This window comes from Sinocyclocheilus rhinocerous, unplaced genomic scaffold (assembly GCF_001515625.1).
Source record: "Sinocyclocheilus rhinocerous isolate Xijiao unplaced genomic scaffold, SAMN03320098_v1.1 scaffold1785, whole genome shotgun sequence".
Taxonomy (NCBI): Eukaryota; Metazoa; Chordata; class Actinopteri; order Cypriniformes; family Cyprinidae; genus Sinocyclocheilus; species Sinocyclocheilus rhinocerous.
In genome coordinates, this window is record NW_015627538.1 from 672,963 (window position 1) to 697,216 (window position 24,254).

Here is a 24,254-nt window from a genome sequence, read left to right on the forward strand (position 1 = left end):
AACAACACAAGAACTAAACATATTCTACAAATAATACTGAAAATCACTTCACATTGAAAAACACACACACCTAAAACCACAATTAATTTTTGGATGTGAGCCACATCAAGTTGGCCCTTACAGTTCACTCAAAGCGCCACCTAGCGGCCGCTCGCGTCTCATTGCAAGCGAAGTTTCTACTACGAGCTTCAGTGCTGTTGTTGGCATTGCAGTGGCGTCCTGACAGGGAGGTATTTGATATCGATACGGCGGTGTGAGGAAAATCTGCACCTCTGTACTTGTGATATCCGCACTTGTTTTGGTATAACACTACTATACACAAAAAACAAAAACCTCTTACTCTCACTGATGTATTTTCACATCAAAAAGTCTTTCACAGTCACACTACAGACGACAGTATTTGCATCACAAATGCGAGTCCCTGGCAAGGTCCCAAGCATTGCTCTTAGGACTGAGAAATTGTACTTCGTAGCGACTCGATTAATATGCTGACTGCCAGACCTTAACTTTTGAACATCACAGATGCTCCTGAGGGAAAAGCACTGAATATTAAAACATCACAGGCAGTGAGAAAAACTTTCAGAGCGGCTCCTAAAAATCTTAATGCTGACCACACGGTTCGACAATATCTGAAAGTGCATAGCAGGTGAATATGTTTATTAACTGTATATTCAATTTTATTATTTTTCTTTTATTTCATATTTATCTTTCCCTTGTATCATATGACATACTTTAACGCAAGTAGGCTACGTTATATTAAAAATATAATTTCTGAAAAATCTAAAATACATTAAAAAAATTATAACAAATAATATCACAATAGCCTATTGCCATTTCTCAACTCTTAGATTGCTATAATATGATTTTGTAGCTTCCTAATATGTAAACGTGCACCGCAAATAGCCTACACTCATTCCGTACGTTATTGCACCTCAGCAAACACTGCATAAATCAGACTCACCTTTTCCTCCTGGTCCTTCGCGTGTTTATAAATTGTGAACGTTCTTGTGAAAATGCAGAAGGATTCCGTCACGTCGCAGCCGCTCTAGACGCGCTCTCCCCGAGTGAGTGAAGGAAACAGGAGCATCCCTGCACTACAGGCGTCTTTCCCTCCGTTCCGCTCAATCACTGCGCTGCTCGCTCACACTCCGCGCGTCTACAATAAGCCCTATTGAGAAGCCACAGCTGCAACGAACCTCAGCCAGGGGAGAGCACTGTGGAGAGACTCACAAAGGGACCACAACACTGTCGGCCATCCGTGAAGCATGCCTCGGGAGCCTCAGTCCCCACAAACTCTGGGAAAACAGTGGTTACGCGCAACTTATTGTCTCTCGTGAAAGTGGCTGACAAAATGGACAAGACTCTGTTAGTGTGCTACAGGAGCATAGCTCATCAGGGAAACGTTGCACTGAGGGGAGGTGCCGATGTCAGTCAGCGTATCCAAGGTGCCGCGGCGATTGTAGGATTCTAGGGGGGTGCACTGAGGGGCCAAAACGTGCAGAGAGGGACCAAATTAAAACCTCGTCAAGATGATTCTGTGTTCTTGAGATGTGGGTCGAAGAACTTAAATTTTTCAAGCTATTTAAGAAAAAAAAACTGACATACCTAAACTTTATCTATGATTTGAAACAATGAAAAAAAAATTCTCATTGCAGGTGCATCTCAATAAATTAGAATGTCGTGGAAAAGTTCATTTATTTCGTCAACTGTCAGATGACAAAGGTTTAAAACAAAGCATTATTACCATAAAATGAATTTATTGAATTAAAGTATTGTTACCATAAAATGAATATATTGAATTAAATAATTTCACTGGTTATAAGACTTGTGTGTGTGTGTGTGTGTGTGTGTGTGTGTGTGTGTACAGTGCTCAGTGTACATATTAGTACCTTTTAAAAAGGTGACAGCTTTTGTTTCTGAGAGTGTATTTATGTGTTATGTATATGTGAATGCGAATGTGTGTGTATATATCTATACCTGACATATACCTAGAAAAAGTCCTGTACCTACTAAATATTACCTTGGGTTTCTCTACAGCTCACTTGTTTTTGACTATTACGAGGTGCTTTGGAAGCCTGTCTGAAACCATTTTCCGTAAGCGATGTCTTTATACACAAAACACTGCCTGGGAAGTGAATGACTGGACAGCCAAGCAACTGCCTTCAGTTTCGGATGCAGCACTGGAATGTTTCATTGTTTTTATCAGTCCGCTTGTCACTGTTCAGCGTGTGCGGTGCTGAGAGGAAGCGGATTTGCCTTGAGTGAGAAGCACTCTTTTTTTTTTTAAAGTCAGAGCGCTGGCGTTTTCTCTCTTGCAATGAAAGTGGAGATGTGTATTTTTGTCCTATAGCGAGGAGGAGCAGGTAGTTAAAAATTAAATCTTTTGCATTTTTCTATTCTTATGATCGCTCGGACCAGGGTTTCTCTTACGGAGAGTAACTGGAAAACATGGAGTGGATCGAGGGCACAGGGTGCTTTGGGCAGAGAGGGAAAATCTGTCGCGCCATTCCACTCACATAAAATACTCCAGACCGGACTTCAGTCTGTGCATTGCTGTGTGTTTGCTTTGGCTTATTTTGGAACTATTTTCATTGACCTTTAATAAATAAACGAACTAACCAGTTTTTGTCAGAAACATTAAAATATTAATACTGCAAAAGAATTACAATATATTTTCAAGTACAAAAGGCAAGTACAAGATAGAATCCAGGGCCTGGAACCATATTCAAATGTATGTACAGAGTAAGACAAACATTTGGACATGAGCTGCAGTATGTATCATAAGAAATATATGCAAATGTTTTGTTTGTGGCCTGTGTTTCTGTGCCGTCACCACTAGCCAGGGTGTATTTGCATGCTCTGCTCCCTCATGAATCTAAAAACGTCAAGCATGATTTTTGTTCTTTCATTTTGACATATTGGATATTACAGACATAGATTATTATTTGACATTAAATGTTACATTAAGAATGGATATGGCTTATTGGCATGGTTGAATGAAAAGTTACATTAATGCTGAAGTCTACTGTATCTCATCCTTTCCACCCTCTCTTCAAAAAGAGAGAAATATTCACTGTACCTATTGTAATAATTGAAATTTCGACCTTCCTTCAAATGTAATGGCTTGCCATTTTTTTCTGACATTGAGAAAGAGAAGAATCAAGTTTTTTTTTAAAGGAATTACGACATGTCCAAAAAAAGCTTCCAATGAGAAAGTGTGCTTGTGTCTATCATCCACTCCAGTATGATTTAAGTCACATAGCTGCAAGGCTCCTCGGGCTCAATCCCTCTGTGACCTAAAACAAATAAGAGAAACTTTATATTGAAGAGAGTCCTCTAATCCAGCTGCGAGCATTACTTTATGGAAAAGTTAATTAACTGTTGCTGGCTTATGTCACCGTCAATAGACCTATGCTTTCAACAGCAGTGCTGAGCCAGTCAAAACTACACAAATGCAACAACTCCTCAATTACATTGGGACACTCTGCGGTGTCACATTGCCCTGGATTAACCAACATGGGCGACAGCTAGAGCCCTGAGCTTCACTGAGCTACTCTGAGTCCAATGTTCTTGCATTTAATCCCACAGTTGAGAAGCACTGAGGCAGGGTAAGAGTATTTGTTTGAAGTAGTGCATAGTAGACCAGATCTCGAGTTCGTAAGTGAGGGTGCAGCTGAGCAAGTTTCAAACCAAGAGAGGCAGAATCTTTAGACAAGGTTTCATTTTTGCTGCTGTACAGTTGTGGCAATGTGTGGTCTTCACAGAAAGAACCACAGTTTGCCCTTGATACTAAAGGAGGACACTGTCAATGTGTGGGGGAGTTTGCGATCCAAGTAAGTGTCGGCCTTGTGATATTGCATTTGCTTTAAGTGCACAATTTACCAAGTAGAGTCAGTGAGTGCACAGAGCACTGTAAGACTGCACAGAAGCTAAGAAATTATTTTTAGGGGTTGCCTCAAAGGTGAAGTGGTGTTCTGGAGAACACGATTCATACTCCAAAGGCACTTGCCTTTCTGTCTTCTTGAGCAACCTATAAAAGATCCAAATAAAGCATCCACATAAGCTGACATACATTTTTAGAAGAAGATAACTGTTTGTAGTAATCAAGTTCAATTCATCAAGGCCAGTATTCAGTGGCCTTTTACTCAAGTGAAACAAACTGTCGAAATCACTCTATTCACTTCTTTGTGAAGTGAAAAGGCATGGTCATTCACACACTTTAAAGCAAGATACTACACACAAACAGAAATCATATGTGGTATAACTGAACAACAATTATAGAAATGCACTTATTGTAAAGCTGTCTTTAAAGAATGGCAATATAAATGTATGTTGTAATTGCTTTTCATATCACTTTTTGGCTTTTGCATGTTCCTTGTGCCTTGTCACAGACCAACAATATCAACAGCTGGAATATCTGGAATACTAGTTCTGGACACATGATGACTCAAAAGCTCCATTCCAGCCACCCCATCAGTTGACAACTTCTGGATTTTACAACACTAGAGCCAACCAGGACAGTCAGGAAGCTGGGGGTATTGTATAAATAAATAAATAATATTTTGCTTCCCACATCTCGATGGTCATCCAGTGTTGTTTTATAGCATCAACATTGGTGTTTCAAGACGGGCACTGAAACAGCTCCCTCCCTCACAAATGTCCTTTCCCAACTTGAGTGTGTGAAAGTGGCTTTCCAGAAACTTCACTCCGTGGTAGAACGAGTTTCCAACCTCCACCCAATCGACTGAGACCATCACAAGAAACACCTAAAAGCACACAACCTCTGTGAGCACTTAAGTTAAACCACAACCATAATCCAAGGTACTTCTTTCTTTTGCTCTCCTATATTTTAATGCCCAGCCTCTGTACTACTTGAGCTTGCACTTAAAACTTGCCATTTGTGGTACGTAGAGAAATATTGGCTGTATTACCATAAATTGCTTGTGATGTTTTTTAATGTTCTTCATTTAGATAAATGTATCTGCTAAATGACTAAATGTACGTACAAATGTACACTACTTTTCAAAATATTTTTTTGGGGAGGAGAGTATTCAGTGTCACATGATCCTTCAGAAATCATTCTAATATGCTGATTTGGTGCTCAAGAAACATTTTTATTATCAATGTTGAAAACAATTGCTTTTTTTAGTGAAAAACTGATACTTTTTTCAGGATTCTTTGATGAACAGAAAGTTCGAAAGAACAACATTTATTTGAAATTGAAATATTTTAACAATATAAATGTTTTAACTGTCAATTTTCATCAGTTTAATGTGTTCTTGCTAAACTAAAGTTTTTTTTGTTGTTGATTTTTGTTTTAATCTTAGTGACTCCAATGTTTCAATTGTATTGTATATCTTATTGGTCAATTACTTTTAAACCCTGTTCTGTCAAATTTTGTCCCTAGTGTGAATAAGTCGATTGTTTAAATTTTCGAAGTCTTGTTCACAGCAAAAATTCACTCCAGGTGAGTGAATAAACATTTAGCTTTGTTTAGCAATATTGCTAAACCCAGGTCAGACTGTTTGATAAAACTGAACAATGATTGCTAATGATTGGATGGATGGATGGGTGGATGGAAAGATCGATGGTTGGATGGAAGAATGCATGGATGGATGGATGGGTACGGTGGGTATATTTGTCTCCACTAATGGACACTTGGGGCCTGCCACCTTGGACATCTGCCTGATGATTAATTAGTCTTCTAGAAGATCATCTCTGCACTCAAAGCAATGAGTGTTGTTCATCCAAAAATTTAAATTCTGTCATCATTCACTCACCCTCATGTCATTCCAAAACTATATGACTCTCTTTCTTATGTGTAACCCAAAAGAAGATTTCCCAAAAATCTTCTTTTGTGCTCCGCAGAAGAAAGTCACACATGTTTGTAATGACAAGAGAGTGAGACCATCTTCATTTGTGGGTGAGCTGTGCCTTTAAAGCATGTAAAGCCTGATATCTTGAGAGTTCAGTTGATGGTATTGAAAATAATTGATCTATCAACAACTGCAGCTTTCTCTTTGGGGTGTAATAGATGTTGACAAATGTAGAACAGAAAGTATTGCTACTACACTATATTAAGGATTAAAACAGTGTATTAAAAATGGCATAACTGAATTTAAACCAGTTTAACAAAGCATCTCCTACACTAGCGTCAAGTGCTTTTGTTCTAGCTTCACTCCATCTCTGTTTAATTCCACTTGTGTTTGGCTTGTGCCCCCCACTATAGCACCACACCAGAAGCATAAGGCACCATGGAAACCCTGTGTCTCCGAGGTTAAGCAACAGAGTGAAAATAATGCTTCTTTTGTATCAGTGTGGTTACCGCAATTCCCTTGCTGGGCTACTTTGAGCTTCCTGATGTGAGGCTCGTATTAGTCCATGGAGTGAGCCTGCACTGGGACAATGAGACTCCATTGAGAGGCAGCCCAGTATTTCAGAACAGGTAATGGGTGTAACGATGTCTGCCATGTCAATCAATTATCTCTTTTCTTCAAGTTCTGCTCACAGGCAGCATAAATTACCCCACATTCTTGACTGATAATAGGGAGGTAACGCTTATGTATTCCTGGAAGAACACATTTAGACCACACGTATGCTCTATTGTGCTCGGTTTTCACACTCGCTACGCTACCAGGATCATGATAATTTGCTGTTTTCTGAAAATTATATGGTTCACATTGACAAAAACTATTAACCTTGGTGCAGATGTTTCGTTCATTCGCTCATACGGCCTGTCGCCCCATATGGTTATTATTACGGACCGTAGTCACACAACAACACATAAAAAAAAAATAGAGAATAAGCACCATAATGTTGTCGCAGGTTTATCAAAACAACATTTTCACAAGACAAAGGCTAAAAACAGCTTCGTCGCTAGCATTCCACTACAACAGCACCAAACACCAAAGGTGACATAAAGTAATAAGTGCGAAAATATTTAAAAGATGTGCTTATTTGTGTCAAGCAGAGAGATGAACCGGCCAAAGGAAAGTATTCTCTTCAGACCGAGTGAATTAAACTTCATAATTAAATGACGATTCGCTTCTCCTCCGTTTCCTTCAGTGGCTGGGGGAGGGGGGCATTCACACGACTCTCGTCAGTGTCTGAGAAGTGAATGGAGTGACAGGCAGAACACAATAAACCCCAACCCAAATCTACTGGCTCTCAAAAGCCAGAAAATTGCATCAATCTCCTCCCATGGTTTAAAAGGAGGAGAACAAAACTGTCACTGCTCTTTTTGGTTATCTCAATGCTTTCTCTTTGGCTTCGCAGTCGCTCTGGCCTTCCTCGGGAGACTGACCGTGTCTTCAATCAATCAGGCTCTTACTGAAGGGTAGCAGATGTCACCAACACTGGGGCACCAACTCGTTGACCCGCCCCCCGAACCGCACACATCTCTCTCCTCTATTGATCAGGAGCCGCACAGAGGGAGAGGGCGGATTTTAAGATGGGCGCCTTTGTGCGTCTACAGTTTCATCTCCTGCGGGGCGTGTGCATGTGCACAGGCTTCAGCGCTCGTGCTGAAAGACTTGGGGCCCCGTCTTGCTCTTATTCACACGGTTGGGTCCGTCATCACGCTTGCGAACAAATCCTCGTCTTTAACCACGCTCTTGCAAACAGATGCACTGTAACCAATCAGAGTGGCGCAGGCCACAACTGAGGGTGTGAACATATTTAGCTTCTGTTTCAAAGGAGCTGCAGCCATTCAAGCCACTTTTACACGCACTTTGGGTCACTTCAACAAAGCACCATGGGATTGGATTGGATACAGTCAATATGGAGCCATGTTGTACACATAGTTTGAACCAGGCCTGTCAGGGATACAATGAAGTGAGCATCTCTAAATGACAAGAAGATGACGATGGAGGAAGCTACAGAGATTACGCTGATACACCTAATTAGAGCATGAAAATCCATTTCAAGGGGAGAGTCAGAGGAAGGCCGAGATGAAAAGGAACAAGGATAGATTAGTGTTAGGCCAGAAACATGGCTAATATGTGCGAAAGCCCCAAAGAATCCCTTTTGACTGATCTCTCTAATTTTTATCAGTTGTAATCCAACCCCGAACCCCCACCCAAAAGGAAAACACCAAGTTAAATGGGTGTTTATCTATGTCAGGCAACTCGGCATGTCTGCTTTGCTGCTAAAGTGTCTCTCCAGAAGCCTGTCTGCCAACATAAGTAACAAGATTGTTTTGAGTAAACACTCAACACATCTGAAAACACATCTGAAAAGCACTCCCAGATGTTGCCGCTGCTGTCACTGCCTTCGGGCACTTCGGAATAAGGCAAGCCATTGTATCTCAGGTGTGACACTTTTTCAAGCGTGTGAGTTAAACGCATGGGATTAATAATACCTTGTGAAATCCATGAGTGCATTTCCTTGAAGGGTGAAGAGGACTTTTCCCACTACGTTTGTAGCGAAAGAGGAAAAATTGTGGCCGAAAAGATATACAGATTGAAAAACTGCCATCTGTAAGACATAAGATGTAGAAGAAATATTCATGATTCTGCGTTATTTTGGGGTCATTCATAAAATAAGAAAATTTGTCTTTTTTTTTGTCAAAATTCGTTGAGTTTACTTTACATACAATTTCTCAGATTTTATTGAAAACACATTGCAAAATTTATTTTGACCATTCAATTCAGTTTTTCATTCATTGTCAAATTTGTACAATTTAATTAAATGCCATTCAGGTACATTTTCTTTTGTAATCTCGGGATGTTCGAACCTTTAGGGGTACAACAACTTGAACCTTTAGAGGCAGTACTCTAAAATAAACATCTTTGTACCTCATTTAACTAGTAATATTCTTACTGTGTAAATGAATGTGCAAAAATAAACTTAGCATGGAAAAAAATTATAATGTCAGAGACAGAAACGTCACTATTACTACAATAAGTTCACTTAAAGCAATTAATTTAATATTTTTTAATGTTCTGTAACAGTTTAGGCCTATTAAATGTAAAAAAAGGCACAAATTTGACTGTAATATTGAATGGCTATATTTACTCAATTCATCCCCAGAAACTGATTAAAAAAATAAAAATAAAAATAACAGAAGCATCAGCATTAGTATTGGTATTGATAATACTTGCCTTCATTCATAGTACATTTACATTTACATTGAGTAATTTTGCAGACGCTTTTGTCCAAAGCGACTTAAAATTGGGGGTACTTAGTAAAAAGATGCCATTAAACAAATATTTAAAATATACCATCTCTATTTTGTTTCTTCCTGAATCCTGATCTCTCTCTCTCTCTCTCTCTCTCTCTCTCCATTTGCCATATGCACTGTAATTAATATGTTTTATATTGAAAGTAAAATTTTCAAATAAAAATGGCAAAATGATCGTTATATATATATATATATATATATATATATATAGTATGTGTTTATATAGCCTATGTGTTAAGGGCTTCATTTTCGCTGGAGAAAACAGCTGTGGTGTGATGAGGGGTGAACGCAGCGAAAACTTTACAGGAGATGGAAAACCGATTGCTCCCCCATGATATTTTGTAAACTGTCTTTATGACAAAGAACTGCACAGATGCAGATATTATAACAATCTATCGATAAACACACACCTTGTCCTCTGTTTCTCGCTCTGCGCCTCTGCAGAATGAAGAACGCGCTGAAAGACGGGGAGGAGCCGAAGTCTGCCGCCGTTTTCATATGAAATTTAAAGGGGACTGAGGCGATCACAAATTTGTGTACAGTTTATGGAGCTAATCACAACAATTTTAGGGGGCTGAGTAATCATTTTAGGGGGGCTATAGCCCCCTAAAAATGGCCTAGCGACGCCCATGCATATATATTTATGCTGTTGACTGAGCTCAACTTGAACCCTAACCCTGAACTACATTATAGGTAAACTATAGGTCAGGAATAGGCTATGTTGTTCCTGGAGTGCCGCTGTCCTGCAGAGCTCTCTCTCTCTCTCACACACACACACACACACACACACACACACTCACACATCTAAATGGGGACATTCCATAGGCGTAATGGTTTTTATACTGTATAAACTGTATATTTTATCACCCTACACCTAAACCTACCCCTTACAGGAAACTTTCTGAATTTGTACAATTTAAAAAAAAAATTGTTTACTTTATTTTTATACCAGTTTTACAAATGAGGACGTCCCCAAAGGGAGGTTTTTGGAGATTTTATCATGTTTAGCTCACTTTTGGGTACAAATTTGTCCCCAAAATATGGTTAAGTAGGTACACACACACACCTGTTTACTGTACAAACAAAATTCTGCTGCTTGCATTTCTAGTACAACCCTCTTTCTTTAGCTCAAGTATGCAAAACTATGTGTTTATATAGCCTATGTGTTAAGGGCTTCATTTTCGCTGGAGAAAACAGCTGTGGTGTGATGAGGGGTGAACGCAGCGAAAACTTTACAGGAGATGGAAAACCGATTGCTCCCCCATGATATTTTGTAAACTGTCTTTATGACAAAGAACTGCACAGATGCAGATATTATAACAATCTATCGATAAACACACACCTTGTCCTCTGTTTCTCGCTCTGCGCCACTGCGGTCTGCGGATTGAAGAACGCGCTGAAAGACGGGGAGGAGCCGAAGTCTGCCGCCGTTTTCATATGAAATTTAAAGGGTACTGAGGCGATCACAAATTTGTGTACAGTTTATGGAGCTAATCACAACAATTTTAGGGGGCTGAGTAATCATTTTAGGGGGGCTATAGCCCCCTAAAAATGGCCTAGCGACGCCCATGCATATATATATATAAACTATGTTGAGTTCATGGACATGAATTCCCCCCTCCTTGTCACTGATAAATGGCACGGGGCAGCAATCTTTTGTTTCCATGAGTAGAATGCCATACCTATGACTGTTTATGCCAAACACATGAGCATACTATGAAATAATGAGGCATGCAGCAAAGCAGGCATTGTTCATGTGACAGAAACGCTCTTAAAGGCCCTAGCTGTCCACCTCTTAATGTTGTGCATAAAGCCTCATTTGTCCCTGCGGCTTACTACTTTACAGCGCCTGCCACCCATTTGTGTGACTGTGAGCTTGATTCCTGCTTAGAATAAACCAGCAGAAAAAGAGAGATACTACAACCTTTGATACAGAAAACAAAAAATGTATAATCTTTCACAGGTCTAAAAATAATTAGCATTTATCAAGTAAAAATGCATTCTCTAGTGGGGAGAGAAATGCAGATTGCTCCACTTATCATGCATCTCTTTTCTAATGAATGTTTATTATAAGTCAGCAACAGTGTGTGGAGCAGCAAAATTTGGAATTTAAGAACTGGCTCTCTTTCAATTCATGAGTTGGAATTTTAATGGAAGATCAAATTGGAATTTTAATTGCAGTGACATTCACTGAATTGTGATTTTTAGAAGGAAATTATACACAGTGATACAAAAGTGGAACTTAATTAGTCTAAAACATTTAGCGAAAAAAGCTTAAATAGTTACATCATTAATTGCTACCTTTTCCCTAACACTTCATCTAGAGCAGTGCTTCTCAACCTTTTTGACTTTAAGGCCCCCAACACAAAATTTCCAAACGCCCTCTGGTGTTTCTGCTGTAATTATGCCAATTAAAAGTTATTCTCTTCATAAGCAGAAAAGTAGGTGTTGAGATATCAAAATAATGAACCACGATTCATTATTGTGATACTAGATTTAAAAAAAATTCTAATTTTTCTCAACTGCTTACACATTGAACCTTTGCGTTAAATACTTTTGAATTAACACAGCTTTTAATTTTAATTTAAACATATTTTAGTCATATAACACCACAAACTGCCTTCCACATTTTTTAGGCAACTTTACAAGACTTACAAAGGAAAATAATATATTGATTGACATTAATGTTTGACTCCAATTGAATAATTTATTGAACTATAAATTACAGACAAATTTAAAACATTGATTATTTATATTATATAAAATAATACCTCATGTTGTATGATACCATGTTTATGGGTAATTATGGGAGAAAGTAAATTGAAAAACTACACTTACTGCAATTCATTGAATTAAGTTAATTCTATTGTCGTTCTATATCCGTAAAATTAAATAAAAACTCTGCAGAGTTGTTTTGGACCCTGCTAACTTATTCTTTTTCATTGATGTTATAGAATTCATTGATGTTATAGAAAACTGAGGGGACGATGTGATAATACACAAAACCTTCTCTTCTGCTACTGATCTTATTGAACAAGCCTATAGATCAACAAGGTATTAGTCTCTAAGGAGCATGCTGTGGGAAGTGTATTAATGCCACTGCACTCTGTAAAGGGATCACTGAATGAAGTGACTTTTCATGTAATAGAGTTTGGTCTTCATGAGACTAATCATAAGTTGAAGAGGCACCTCAATATGCAAAGCCTTTCTGGTCGACTTTTCTCAGTTTTTGAGAGGGATTGGAGGGATTGAGTCAAGTTGCATCTGTCAAAAGCGGCAGAAGCGCACATAAACAGCTCTAAACAGTTTTGCTCATCAGTCAACATCTGAGACGCTTCGCCTTGATTCATTTTCTCAGCTGTGAAGATTTGTCCCCTCATAATTCAATTATTTCTCATTCAATCACGCTCCATTAGATCACGATCACTCCCAGCTCGCCTCGTTACCGCAGGAAACACAATCAGGGCGATTCGGTGGTGACAGTCTCAAGGCTTCACTTTGAAATGACTGCTTGTGTGTTTGGATACATTTCATTATGTGACATGGCACATCATAATACTCTCTCTGCAGGCTGCGCTAACTGATAGAATACTTTATTCACAGGGTAGAACGAGCTTTGATGGCATTAATGAGAATCTGATGCCTGGTATATGCAGCAGTGTAGCTTACATATATAAAAGACAGCAATAATTTAAGTTTATTAGTGAAACGATCTCAAATTAGTTCAGATAAGCATGAATCAGATCATTATGGAAATACTCAATCTTAGATTGGGTATCAAAGAGTTGTACATTTTCATTCTCAGCAATCAGCCAGAGGCGCTTCGATTTTACAGCTTGTGGAAAAAGCGAACATCTTTTTTCAGCGAAAGAAACATTACAACCCGTGAGTTGACCAGAACTACACAGAGCAGCTGTGATTGGCTGAGCTGAATCATCCCTCTGCTCCTCCTGAACCTGATGCCTGATAAAACAGGTACAAATAATTGCACACTGGACCTCACTTTGAGTTTGGGACACGTTTTCCATAATTGCCTCATCCCATTATAATCCCTGTGTTGTGTTTAATCCCTTCGTTTTTTTATAGGCATTATAATAATTATCATTTAGGAGCAGATAATTACAGTAACCTTCACAGCTTAAGAAAAGCAACTATTCCACAGATGATTCACATGCACGCAGGTTTGCACTAAGACTGCATTGGCCTTCGAAAGAGGAACATAAACTGCAAGCACAGTAATCCCATTGTGGAAAAGTTTCATGTAAGTTCAAAGAGGGAAAAAAAATGGCTGTACACAATGTAATGATCAAAAGCTGCAGGTCACTCTTTGAATGTTGTCTTCGACAAATTCAGTGAGTAAGAAAATAACTCGGAAGAAACGCAGAGTCTTTGTGAGAGCAGGTCAGGGGTCTGTGAAGTAGGTATTTAACTGTAGGTACAACAGTCTAAGAAGCCAAGTCATTTGGAGTCATGCAGGCTTGTCATGAACATTTACTGCCCCTGGCCTTTACTCTTATATGGTCAGAGCTCCAATTTAAGGCTACAGCAGTGTTTCTTTGCATCATGTTAACTCACCACTACTATTGCTCTATATTTTTCTGCAATTACTCAAGCTTTAAAAAGCTATATTTATGTTAGTCTAGAACTTGAAAGGAGAGAGAATGAGGATAAGGCTAATAAAAATATACATTTTTGAAAACTTGTTTTATATCTGAGCATATAGAACTTACAGAAACATACTGTATTTGTCATTACTTTCCATGTCTTCCATCTTAATATATTGAGTAAAATGTTGAACTTACATTTTTTTAATGTAAATAACATTACTCAGTTTATTTATTTATTTATTTATTTATTTTGATGAACAACAATACAGCTGTGAATTTGAAGTCATTTTAATTTTGTTTTAACATGGAAAAACTGGCAACAAATTAGCAGATATGCGAGAAGTTTCTTCATTTTGTTTCCTTTTTTAATAAACAAACATGGAATTTCTTGTTTTTTGGTTAGTTGGCAATCAATTAATTTCTTTCTCGGGTCTCCAGTGTCATTTTCAACAAATGCCATTCCTTGACATCTTTATTTATATCTGAAATAATTTTTAACCTACACAAATATCACAAAGTACTAGATATGATGGATTTTTCAATCTAAAAAAATTAAGCCATTTAATCACCCTAATTTATTTAGGTCACAGAAATGGATGTGATCATTTCGGAATGTGACACCATTTAAAAAGACGGGTAAAAATATCACAAGTAAATTCAAATCAACACCCTCATATAAGCAAATTGTCAATCCCTCACTGAGCAATGGCTAACTTTAGCTCTTTAATTTCATCCTGCTAATTTTCTTGACATTGTGAAAATAACTCAGTGATTATTTTTGTGTTTTGCTATTTGCCTTTATCAGATGTGACAGTGGAAAGCCAAATGGAAAGTAAAAAAGGAAAAAGAGACGGAACAGGACTAGGATATGGATCGGGCTGAACTCAAACCCAGTTCCCCACAAAGCACACGTCTCCTTTCATGTTGGTAGCACTACCCTAATTTTTCTGAAAGTACTGCATACCTAGTATATAGAAATACTGTGCCCAATTATGCTCATTTGCAAGTTCATGATTTCATTTTGGGGGTAGAATACATTTACATGATTTAAAGTTAAAAAAAAATTTTTTTTAAACGCATCATACTGTACATTGCTAGAGCTCCTTTCTCTATGAAGCCAGAAAGCCAGAAGTCAGAAAACCACAGTGTGCTCTGATTGGTTAGCTGACCCAATCTGTTTGGTCAAATGCTTAGAACATCTGTCAGAAATGTATCGTCCCTTACCATAATCAGGTACCGGCTCCTGAGGCTTCATGAGCAGCTGTAAACAGTATTATATCTATGGGAACTATGGTGTCAGCATTGGAAGTCCATACAATGTTTTTTTATTTTATTTGCCCTCACAGCAAAGAAACAGTGTCTTCTCGACAGTGAAATCACTTACCCAACTTTTCTTTGAGGACGAGCTAAAGCAGCCAGTAGTCGGGCAATATACAGTCGTGGCCAAAAGTATTGGCAGTGACATAAATTTTGTGTTTTGCTAAATTTGCCGTTAAGCTGTTGTGGTGTTCATTCACATTGTTTCTAGATTATGACACTGCCAATACTTGTAGAAACAATGTGAATGAAAACCACAACAGCTTAAGTAGCAAATTTTGCAAAACACAAAATTTATGTCACTGCCAATACTTTTGGCCACGACTGTACAAATGTGTAACACGTGAAGTGACAGAAATAATGGCAGGACTACAAACAAGGTTTTTCAGGCAAGTTCAAGTTCAAGTTTATTTCTAGAGCACATTTAATAGCGGCCACAGGCCGACCAAAGTGCTGTACAGTAATTACAATACAAATACACAGAAAAAGAAACATAAAATCACTAGCAATTAGCGGCAATAAAAACGGGATAAAATCACATGTTAAAAGCTGAGACCAACAAATAAGTTTTGAGACTGGATTTAAACTCAGATAAAGTGGAAGCCATTTTAATTTGGGTCGGGAGATTATTCCACTGTGTAGGGCCAGCCACTTCAAAGGCTCTATTGCCCCTTGTTTTCAAGCGGGTTCTGGGAATCTGAAGGAGGAATTTGTTTCCCAATCTAAGTCCTCGCTTATCAGTATGAGGGTGGAGTAAGTCCGTCAAATAAGATGGTGCTAGATTGTTTAAGGATTTGTAGACAAGTAATACAATTTTATATTAAATTCTATACTGAACAGGCAGCCAGTGTAGAGATCTCAGAAGGGGCGTAATATGATCAGATTTTTTGCATCCCTTCAGGAATCTAGCTGCTGCATTTTGAACTACTTGTAAACAAGAAATTTGAGTCTTAGAAACACCATAGTATAGTGAGTTACAATAATCCAGCCGAGATGTAATAAAGGTGTGGATAGCATCCTCTAATGAGGCTTTAGAAAAAAGGTTTTAATTTGAGAGAGAGAGCGAAGATAGAAAAAACTAGAGCCTACTACAGAGCTGATTTGTTTGTCAAATTTCAAACCATTGTCAATTTCCACACCCAGATTCCACACCTTGGATGAAATAGCAAAATTTAAGAACTCAAGATTAAGTGTGTTTTGTGTTTTAGTTTCAGAAGGGCCAAAAACAATAACTTCCGATTTATCTGAATTCAGGGAAAGGACGTTTTTTGAAAGCCATGATTTGACATCCTCCAGACACGCTATTTTCACGCAAGTGTTTTCTGATTAACTCCCTTTGGTGAAGACTTGCATTGTAATTCTGCATATTGTTTACACGCACAGACAGCTATATTGCATACTAAAGGAAAGTTAAAATAAAAAAGCATAATAGTTGCCCTTTAAATGACAACATTCAGAGCTCTGAATGACCCACAAATTCCCCATGTCCACACCCAGCTGATGACGTGCCACCATTTTCACTCTGATCACGAAGTTCGTATATCAAACCTTGCTTATTGTCCACTTTGAACATACTGCTCCAATGCATTTATCTTGGTAAATATAGTAATTTGTCACAGTATGTAATTTTACCATATTGCCTTTCATGCAGTCCAAGTTTAATCTCCCTCCTTGTAGCACCAACTATAAACCGACAATTACAGTCCACATATACCTCTCCATATATCTGAACCTCAAGAAACTCTGCAGTTCAATTCACATATCATAAAGTACCTCGCCCAGGGGTTCCTTTGACTCATCATTGAGATGATGAACATGGTTCAAAGAGACAGCAACAAAGCCTCTATCTTGAGGCTATCTCAATGAATGCCCAGGTAACAAGACACTCCAGGAGAGGAAGCTATTGAGAGTGTGCACCGTAGATAGAAAGTAGCACTATCATGCAAATGGAATACAGGGGCAGAGGTTAGCGAGGTGGGAGACGGGAAGCTGGGAGGCAAATAAAACTCTATTTAATGAGGACTTTTACAGTGACCTTCCACATCAAAGGATCCTTAAGTTAGTCTCCATCATCCAGCGGGCACACAGAGGCTATTGCACCAGCAGCTAGAGAATTACTACCCCCTCCATCCAAGTCAATGGACCTCTGACTCCACACAGAGTTTATCACCTAAATCTGCTCACCCACAGTCACTCTCCCAGCTGCTTGTTTTAGCTATCGACATCTGGACGAGTAAAATCCTCTTAACCTTTTATGCAGTAGAGGTCAGCGGTGATTTACAGTCTATAATTAATGCTAAATAACAATGCACTCAGAGATATCAGTTTATTACATACACAAAGGCTGTATGGATTACAAATCATACACTATCAAGGCACAAAACTCTGTTGTGAATATTCTTTTCTCTTTGTTTTTTCTTTTTTTTACATGTTCTAATATGAACAACTAGTCCGTCAATTCAGCTAACAAAAATATGTTATGCAAGCGTCATATCTGAATGTTCTCTCAAAACATCCACTTAAGGGCAAAATTGGAGTTGCTCATTTACATGAGTGACAGTCGTGTTACGAGATACATCCGTGCTACGTTAGCTGAAGGTAAAGTGCACACTCACTGTTTCCCTGGTGCTCGTGTTCTCGATGTTTCTGCGCAGATACCCGCGATCCTGAAGGGCGACGAGAGCACCGGAGCGGTCGTGCTTCACGCGGGGGTTAACGACACCAAGCTGCGGCAGACGGAGACACTGAAGAGGGACTTCAGGAGCCTGATCGAGACAGTGCGCCGCACATCGCCCGCGACATAAACTTGACTTGACTTGACTTGACAGTCGCTATATCTGTGAACTGTCAAAGACACAATCTGAGCAAGTGCCATTGCACAGAGGGATATGTAACATGTTAAATGTGTACACCTGTGTACAATCCAAATTCTGTAATGTCAAATGTGATTTGACTGGAACTGACATCAATGACAACAGATAGTTGTGTAGTGTGAAAAGAACAGCAATATGACGACTTTGAAAGTTGGTGTAGTGCATGGGCGGCACAAGTCTGATTCAAACTACGAGCGAATTTGAGGCTATTTCATTAATAGCTCATTGTTTAAAAGAGTATTTTTGTGTTTGTGAATCTGTCAAGCTGTGTTCATTTATGGACAGATAAATGAAAACAAGACAATAACTGAAACCAACAATGGACACACAAATTTGTATTTTTGTTGCATTCTCATTTTTAGTCAATCTGGAGCACTGCACAATGTAAGACTAATCATTCATCTACACCGTAATGTATTGATGAATTGATTGCTTTTGGCTTGTTGTGGGTTAAATAATGTAGTGATAAAACATGGTGACTGTGAGCCGGTGTCCCATAAGAGTGATGTTTAATGGGGACTCTGAAATGAATTGAATATACAGCCCAGAGCTCAAGGTCACATAAAACAACACCCAGGACGTCTATACCCTCACACGAGGTCATAAAGGTTCATAACAGTCACAACGCTTTTGACATCATAGCTCTGCTTGAAATATCAAGCTCCTTGCCTCAATAGAAGTCTTTATTAAATCACATTAGGTCCCTATAGCCGTAGACAGGGCACTGCTGCGCAGTACTTGAGTGACCGGCCCACTGCCATCAGCTCCCCGATCTAATTTATAACTGTGTCCGCAAAGTCTGAGAATGCAGATGACACACTGAATAATGCTAAAATGAAGAAGTGACTAAAACCTAGAGATATTCATTGCCTTGATCTCCATGGGATACGGTGTAAGACAGCTACAGCTTCTTTGTTCAAAGCCATTATTAAAAAGACTGCGTTATTGAGGCACCTTATTATAAATAGGAATCTGTGTTATTCGTGTGATAAGCAATTAATGGACTAAAAAAAAGGTCTGGTGTAACACTCCCGGCCCATAATACAAGTGACACGGGTCAAAACACTTATGTGTGACAGCAGCCCGGCATATAAAGACAACCCCCCGTTACGGTACACATCTTCCACACTGAGCACATCCTTTCTCTCCGCTGAGGCATTTGCTTGGTTTTGCCGCAGGAAATGTCTCGGCACACATAAAGGTCAATGATATCATATTTAATAAGACCTACACATCAGCAACTCTCAAAACATTGTCAAGTATTACCAAGATTTCCTCCTGTCTTTTAAAAAAGGGACCCTTGATGAAAGCTTTAGCAATGCTTTCGCTTTAATGTTAACAAAATCAAAACTGACTTTAAATATTTACTTTTTTAATGCAATTTCCTACTGTATTTCTATTCTGCCAGTTATTCCTAGGGGAAATGCTTGTTATTTTTTATGGTTTTAGTAATCTTGAATCAAAATGTACAGTAATAACTTCTCTAACCTCAGAAACTATCTTTTCCCACCAACATCATTTACACAGTGAGTGTGCTGGGACTATTAGATATTATGCAACAGTTAGGCTAATTCATATGTTTTTATATCATTTGCTATAGTGGTATTCCAAGAGTGCTAGTTTTTTTAGCAATTGGGACCTTTCACTTTTCGCATTCTAGACTCTCTGTCAGTCTGTGTATTAGTGGTGGGGATTTTTTAATGATTTTTCAATGAGGTTACATTGATACACCAGTAAGTGACAAGAACTGTCTGTATAAGTGAATCATGGAATGATGCACCCAAATGTTTTGTTCAAAACACTGATTCGTTTAGTAATGAAATGCCTCCACTGAGATACACATAGGGCCAGATTTACTTAACAGGGCAAATTAGCGCGAGAGCGCAATTCCAAAACAGCGCAGATGGGCGTGGAAATTACTGTGGGTGAATTATTGACAACTGGCAACTGAATTACTGGCAAATTAATGAACACAGACGCAATCTAATTTCCATAAAGACCAACGCAATATACCAAGCGCAGTGCAAAATATGTTCGGATTCAGATAATGTGTTCTTTTGGAATTCCAAATAAATTAATATGTGTGGAAAAAATCCTCTCCCTTCTATCACGGGCTCGCTGTTCTGCGCGGTGCCTCCTCCTATAACAACAAAGGCGGCCATTTCAAGCTCAAAATAATTTAAAGGTACAATATGTCAGTTTTGAGTGAGGCGGAAAGCCGTCGAAGCGAAACGAGGCCGCTGAAGCAATTGCTAATGAGAGACGAGAGTGACACACGGCTCGAAAGCAGCGGAGCTTTTATTATGCCACACTTTAGCGCTTCCGCTCCTTCCGGTCGTGCGTATATGGGGTAAACCAGCGCTGTTTTATCACACTATATACCTTTGAAAGTTCTGTTATAATGCTACTCTGTGCGGTCGTCAAATAAAACGCACAACATATTAAAGCGTCTTTGGTGTTTCCATGTTTTCTACAATACAAAACCGGAAATCGAGGGTGTATGACGTCATTGGCAGGCGACACAAGGACACTATAGACATCCGTGTCACTAGTTAAAATAGCTTATTTCTCTGGATTTAAACATTCTTCGAAACATTTGGGATAATGTAAGTACACAAGTCAGCAAAATATATAACACTGGTTTTTGGATATTTTAATAAAAAAAATCGTACATGTTGCACCTTTAAGATATGATTTTTTGGGCGTTAAATAATGGCGCAAATACCAGTAATTTGTCGAGCGTGAAAGTTAGTAAATCACGTTGCGTGATTTATTTTAATACTCCCCTCCCATAAATGTTGCGTCTGAAAGGTAAACTCCTACAAATGCATATTCAATAAGGTCAGGCGCAAAATTAACTGTGCCCACGCCTTTTCAGTGCTAATTCTTCACTGCGCGTCTTTAGTAAATCCAGACAGTACTATTTTAACACCAAAAGCTCTTAGTAGATCTGGCATAACCTCCTGAGACCCTGTGACCTCATATGAGGACATTATATTTTGGTGTATTTCTCTGAGACTATACATGCCACAGTTTTAAGAAAAAAATCTATTTTTTTCCTAAAAATCTTTTCTCGGGTCTTAAGAGGATATAGTGGTTATTCTTCTGTTGCTTTGTTTGGAACTATTGTCTATATTTTAATCAATATGTTTTTAAAAAAAAAGTTTCATGGTAGTTGGTAATCAATATTATTTATTTATTTATCTATCCATCCATCCAATGTCACTTTTCAATTAGTTTTAACTCAAAAACGGCACTTCCTTGACATCATCCTCCAGGAAGTGACATCATTTTTGGTCAGAAAACAACTACACAAACATTTAGCTTTTTTTTTTTTTCAATTTATAAGTAATTTATTTATTTTACTTTTTTCTGAATGAACACAAATACAAAGTAATTGGCAATATTATATAAAAATGCAAGTTACTTAATATCAACTACTTGTTTATTAAACTTTGTATAAGCAAAATCATACTCACAACTGTGCTGTTGTTGGTCTGAATATTTGGAACAATAGCACTCTTACTTGAGTGATATTGCTTAAAAGTAAACCAATAGCCAAACAGCTATTGTTTCAGCAAACTCACATTCAGTCTGGATCCATTCTTTTATGTTGTATATAATGCCCACTTTTCACCAAAATGTGATATTTGGGACACGGAAGTATTCTTATTCTTTTAGTCGGTGATAAATATGTATTTTTTTCTGTAATGTGCTCTTTAATGTAAAAGTGTTTTTATGTAATATTAGAATCCAAGGTGCCCTGCAGGTGAAATCTGGCGTAAAGTAGATAAGTAGATATGTCCTATATTTAATAGGTAGGTCTGAACTTCTTTCCAGCTGAGCTCGGAAAGGCTATTAAACTAGGAGAAGATAAACCAAACCGACTACAGTAACCTTAATGTTCCACAAAACTTTTCTCACGCATTATTTTCTATTTCTTGCTACAGTAAACGACCCAAATGATTTAAATATACGGGAGGAAGAAAAGGGGACAGCTCGAGGTGCTCAGACAAAAATCAATTCCCTGCAGATTCTTGGTCATTCTGATGGGAACGTCATCCGCTTCTTTTAGAGCTGTTGGACATCGGAAGCCTCATTGTGGGGATGTCACTTAAAAAGAGTCCCAGGGGGTGATGGGAGTATAGGAGAGGCTGGCCAGGGACAACATCACTGAGACACACTCTGTCATTGTGTTCCGACTGAGTCAGAGCCAAAAATCAGAGCGGTCTTGCCGCCGAGCTCTCATTGTGATTTGCCGTTAAGAGCAATCGATCAACCCGAGCTCACCAAAATGTGTCAATCACCCAGAGGAGCGGCCAAGAAGGACGAGCTTTCACCTCAGCCAGTGAGAACAGATGTGACACTAATGAGTTAGAGCACTTCATCTCACCCTAGATAGGGTGGGAGCGCGCCAGACAGAAAGACAGAGAAATTAGACTGAAGAGAAGCATGCTTCAAAATTTCGGGCCTGTGCTGGAGACATTCAATCATCTGACATCTGAGAAAAAAATATTGACCTTTTTTTAGACCCTTCCTTTTTTAACCACACTGTATTAGGGAAGGATCACTGCGTGCAATAGTGTATGCAGTCATTTACACTTATGTTAAAAGAATTAGTTCACTTCCAGAATGAAAACTTCCTGATAATTTACTCACCACTATGTCATCCAAGATGTTCATGTCTTTCTTTCTTCAGTCAAAAAGACATGAAGGTTTTTGAGGAAAACATTTCAGGATTTTTCTCCATATAGTGGACTCATGGGGATCAATGGGGATCAATGAGTTGAAAGTCTAAATTGCAGTTTTAGTGCAGCTTCAAAGAGCTCTACACGATCCCAGCCGAGGAATAAGGGTCTTATGTAGTGAAACGATCAGTCATTTTCTAAAAAAAAACAAATTTATATACTTTTTAACCACAAATGCTCATCTTGCACTAGCTCTGTGATGTGCGTCCATGATTTCACCCATTATGTAATCACGTTGGGGAGGTCACGCATAGGCAGAAGTAGTACTGAAATCCATCTGATTTTCTCCTCCAACTTCAAAATCATCCGGCATCATTGTTTTACCTTTTTTTTATAAGTCTTTAATCTTTGCACATTCGCTTTGAAAACACTGGGTTGGTACTTCCGCCTACGTCACGGAATAACTTCTGCTAATTAATCGATTTGAGATCAAATTAATGTCATATTATTGCTGTCAATAACAAACATGGCTTCCAAGGACTACTATTTTGTTCTCCATTGTTTTGCTGTGTTTTGTGGGTTCCTCTGTAGTACTAGAGCAAGTACAAACATGCAAACTCTTCAAAAATGGCATTTAGTAGTATCTGGTAGCACCACATTTAATTTTTAACAGGAATGAAAACGAGGTTGTGAGGGATAGAAGTACAGTGTGTTCGATGGATTGACCTGTTGTTTAACAACATTGCATTTGTTCAGCTGAAGAAACTAATTGTTCAGCTTCTTTCTGAACAAAAGTACATTATCTAGCACCTTTATACAGTGTGTGTCATCGTAAAGACTGTAAGTTTATCCCTAACTGCTCATTTCATTTGTGTTAAATTCAATATGGCTTCTAACCTGCTTAAGGTCAGTTCTCTTAAATAACTAAAAGACGTACAATAAAGTTGAAGTATGTGTATGGAATGAAAGATATAGATTGTACTACAGGTTATACTAACAAGAAACTATGCTTCTAACCACAGGGAGAGAGTTGTAGTTCCGACCACACAACTTTGCGATACTGTTTGCAAATGTTTGATTTTGGAAACACCAAATCGTTGAACACCAATGTAGGTAACGACAGAACTTAGTTGGCTAACGATGCTTTAGGGAAACGCACCCCAGCATAATGTGCTGTGGCCTTTTTATGCTTTTATTGATTACAATATGAGGTTCAAAAATATTACTTGACCTCATCTGCACTCGGCCTTCAGAAAATACAGCCGATGGCTGTATTTGCGTCATTGCTCAATTTTGTTTTTCATCTCTTGTGTTGTGAGTCCATCTGAAGACAACATATCAATATCAGACAAAGCATTACCTTGCTTACGCTGCACTATTTTGATTATTTTTCAGAGAGTATTGCTTTTGCTTTGCTTCATGTACATCATTCCCCCCGCCACAGCGTTAGCAGACCTTGGCTGCTAATCCTCCAGGGCCGTGCATCATTTTAATTTCTTAATTCTTCCTCTTCTTTCTACCCATGTATCTTGGGAGTGCGGAAACAGCCCCGGAGCATGGTTTGAGGGTAGTCCCAGAAGACACAGCC

At 38.6% G+C, this 24,254-nt stretch overlaps 1 protein-coding gene across 1 annotated transcript in view; it reads right to left on the bottom strand.

Annotated features, from left to right (window-relative positions):
* Nucleotides 1-1,277, bottom strand: part of LOC107729377 (cadherin-7-like) — a 55,098-nt gene extending 53,821 nt beyond the window's left edge. Inside the window, exon 1 of the mRNA XM_016539857.1 lies at nt 962-1,277. The gene's annotated coding sequence lies outside the window, so the exon portion shown is untranslated. The remainder of the gene's footprint in view (nt 1-961) is intronic.
* Nucleotides 1,278-24,254: the final 22,977 nt, after the last annotated feature.